This window comes from Lipotes vexillifer, unplaced genomic scaffold (genome assembly GCF_000442215.2).
Source record: "Lipotes vexillifer unplaced genomic scaffold, Lipotes_vexillifer_v1.1 scaffold217, whole genome shotgun sequence".
Classification (NCBI taxonomy): domain Eukaryota; kingdom Metazoa; phylum Chordata; class Mammalia; order Artiodactyla; family Lipotidae; genus Lipotes; species Lipotes vexillifer.
In genome coordinates, this window is record NW_006788200.1 from 7,563,680 (window position 1) to 7,567,823 (window position 4,144).

Below are 4,144 nucleotides of genomic sequence, written 5' to 3' on the forward strand. Positions count from 1 at the left end.
CATATGTGTACGTTGATGGGGTGCCAGTGGGAGCTTGGTGGCCAGGGACCTGGGGTGTTGGGTGCCAGGCCTGCTGGCCACCACCTTTACCACGGAGCAGCTTTGAAGATTTATTTCTGTTTCCAGTTTCCCAACTTTGACAGCCTGGCTTAGCGGCCAGGCCTCAGCGGCTCTGAGCTCTGCCGCTGGAGCAGGGCTTGCATGGGGGCGTGGCAGGCATCAGGCAAGGCCAGGAGGCACATAATGGCTGTGGCAGCCACAGGGAGGGAGGGGTCCTAGTAGTCACTGCTAGGGCTGGGGTGGGGCAGGGAGTCCAGATGTGGGGACCACCAGCTTAGCTGGCCCCCCTCCTAGGAGGAGGTATTCCAACTCTTGCTCTCCCTGGAGGACCTGGGGACTCCCTGAGTCAGAACTGGGGGCATTGTCTCTGCACAGGCCCAGGGGCCCACTGCCTCAGCCCATCCCTTAACCTTAGGGCCATCTTGGGGTGCCCTGGGAGAGAACTGGGGGCACCAGCCACAATGGAAGTGGGTCTGAGAATTCCTGGAAGGCTCAGGATAAGCCAGGCTGAACTTGATGGGTGGGTGAATGGGGAGCAGGGAGAGGGCTCAAGGTTTGGCCAGGACAGATGAGCAGCCTGGGTTTGGGGAGAGGCATTTGGACTTTCCTGGGTTCCCCAGCTCCTTCTTCCAGACCCTGGAAACAAAAGCTGCTTAATGGGGGATACTCAGGCAGCTCGAGGGAGAGTGGGGAAGGGGCATTGGGACCATCTCCAAGTCCAACCTCTGGCCCTGGCAGATATAGTCATTTTTCCACTCCTTCCTTGGGAGGTTAGGAACCCTACCTCCCAGGGATGCTGCAAGTTCTATGACCTGTGATCTCTGAATCAGCAAAATGGGCCAGCTGCCCTCCCTTACCCACCTTACCTCTCTTACATCATACCCACCTTCCCTCTCAAGAGCCCCTTTTCCCCAGCATATGGTAAGAGTCAGTGGCTTTTGAATGAGGCTACTGCAAAGTTTGGTCCTGGTGGAAACATGGCAGGTCCTAGGTTGTGGCCTGAACCAGAGGATTCCCACACATTGGGATGAGTAGGTGGGTGGTGGCCCAACTAAAGGTAGAAGGTTGACTGGAATGCCCTTTGAAGGCCTCCCCTGCTGGTGCCTTTTGCAGGGGCTGAAACCTCAATGCTTAGGTGACTTGTACCCTGTAGTCCCAGGAGTGCCCTGTGCCAGCCTGAGAGGCTTCCCTCCTGCTGCTGGTCTGACAGCTATGGGTGTGCACTCCCCCAGCCGACCTGACCCGCAGTGTTTCCTAACACAGGGGAGCAAAGTTACCTGGAAAGGACTTGCTGCTCTTGACAGGACTGAGAGAGGGTTGGGGGAACATTGCTTCGCCCAGCTTCCAGAATTGTGCACTGCCACTGTGCTAAGTACTCTCCTACACAGACCAGCCTTTAGAGGGAGGTATGCCCATTATTTCCATTTTGTGGATATTGAGGCTCAGGGAAAAGTTGCTTGTTCAAAGTCACCTGGTTAGTAAGTGGCAGAATCAGGATTTGCACATGGGCAGAACTGCTTGAAGCGTGGACTTCTGTCCCCAGTCTCATTCTCTTCTTCCTTGGAGGTACAAGTTAGGAGGGAGGTGGGACTGAGCACCTTTTCATCTGGAGCAAGAGAGTGAACTTGGGGAAAACTGAGGCACTAAGCTGGGATCTTCTAGAGAGCTGGGATCGAGGCATTCCCGTTCCGGACGTTGGCCTGAAGGAGAACAACACTGCCTCTCGTGACAGACGATGCTCTAGACATTCTTTGCCAGATGGTCTTTTCCAGGAAAATCTGTTTTGAGAGGCATCTTATGTCTGGGGCTCCATATTTAGCCTGGCTCCTCACACGGGAGGATACACTCAGGCTGTCACCCCTTGAGGGGTGTTTTGTGGGGGGGTGGGCCTGGGACAGACCCAGCTCCTTGCTATGGTTCAGGCAGAGGTGGGTTAGGGCCCCTGTTCCTGCTAGTCCTGTCCCGGCTGAGGGCTGCCCTGCTGGTCTCCCTGGGACCTGGCTGTTTCCTGCAGGGCCCTGTCCTCCTAAGTTGGTTTGCTCGTAGGTAAGCCTGACCCTGTTCAGGTGGTGAGCCGCTCCAGGGCTGTGTGTGCTTGGCCCGGGAGGACTCCCGTGTCCAGGCCAGGCCCACAGCCCAACGTGCTGTCTGCTGCAGTAAGGACTGCCCTCTCCTGACTCCTGCGCCCTCAGGGGCCCTGAGCTCCCCTCTTTAGAGTGTCTCCCTCCACTCCCTTCCCTCCCCCCTAACTTTTTGTCTTGTCACATCTGATTGAACAATGAACACCCAGCTATATACCCTTCACCTAGAGACCTAGTTTGCCAATTGTTGACATTTTGCCCACATTTGTTTTTCTCTCTGTCTCTGAAACTTCTGAAAGTTGCAGACATCATAGCACTTCAGCTCTAAATACTTCAGCATGAATTTCCTGAGACAAGGACATTTTCTACATAATAACTGTACTGTTAATCATACCCAAGAAATTTAATGATGCCATCTAATCTCATGTAATCCATATTCAAATCTCTCTAGTTGTCCCTGTAATGTTCTTTATAGCTTAAAAATTTTTTTTTTCATAAAGGATCACACATTGCATTTAGTTATGTCTCTTGAGTCTCCTTTCATCTAGAACAATTCTCTGCTTTTTTTTTTTTTTTTTGAAGTCTCTTATGACATTGTCAGTTTTAAAGAGCCCCGGTCAGTGTTCATGTAGAATGCCCCACATTCTGGGTTTGTCTGATTGCTTTCTCATGAGTAGAGTCAGGTTAAATATTTTGGGCAGGAATATCCCATAGGTGATGTCGTGTCCATCAGCAGGCGCATGTCATTAGCCTGTGCTATAATAGGTGGTGCTAAGTTAGGTCACTTGGCTAAGGAGTCCCTTTGTTTCAGTCCTGTTCCTCCCTCTTCCCTACCTCCAGAAGCTTCATCCACCTGGTCACCCGCACTCCAGGTCAGCAAAACTGACTGAACCCCCCTTCAGAACATACGCCGGAGAAGGATGATTAAGCAGATGCTAATGGCGCCTTCAAGGAGCTCACAGCCTCAGGGGTGTGGATGGGATGAGCCACAACTCAGGGCAGGTGCTGTCAGTGTGGGGAAGAAGCCCCGAGGAAGCAGTGAGGGGCGCAGGGTCGGGGGGGAGGAGAGGGAGTGGGGGGCAAGACAGGAAGAAAGGGGGTGGGGCCTGGACCACAGCTGACCTAGAACGTGGGCTGACAGCTGGCCCTTTCCCCAGGGGCACGGGGAGCTACTGAAGAGGGGAGCGATGAGGCAGATGTGAGTGCTGGGAAGGGTGCTCTGAGGAGGATGGCATGGACTGGTGGGGCGAACGGGGTGAAAGGGATGGTCAGGAGGCTGTGACGTGGTCCAGCACAAGATCCTGTGCACTGGATTCTAGGCTGCTGCGTACGGTGCACAGAGGGAGTGCACAGTGGGAGTGGAGTTGGTGTGGTGGCCCTGCTGGGACTGGGGTATGGCAGGTGGTGGGTGGAGAGAAGGGATGGAGTAAGGAGAGATTAGGAGGCAGAATGAAGAGCACTGGTATCTGACTAGTGGTGGGGAGGGCTGTCATGCAAAGGCTTGGATAGGGTGTGGAGAATGCTGCTTTGAGTGTGTGAGGTCTGAGGTACTTTCCAGGTCAAAGGAACAGCGTATGGGAAGTTCACTTCCCCAGGTCTTGGTGGGATGAGGGCAGAGGGAAGGCCACACACAACCCACAGCAGGGAGTGGATGGTGAGCTTTCAGGTACCAGCAGCGGAGGGACTTTGAGTGGGGGCAGGGGCAGGCTCAGAGGCAGCTGCCACTATAAAAGTCAGGATAATCTCTTCCTTGAAGACCCCAACTCCCTTACCTCATTTCACCTCTTCATACTTGCTTGGCAAAACCCCAACCCTGGTTAAATGCAGTGCCTGGTCTGCTCCCTCTGTGCAGCTGAATGGGGCTGAGAAAATCCACTGCCCTGACTGGTCTCACATTTAGTTCAAAACCATGAACTTCGGGTGTGTCCTTAGTGCTGTCCCACAGTCCCACATGGGTCCTAAGTCCATTCCCTCTCCCCCTACCTGATGACTATTTCACTCTT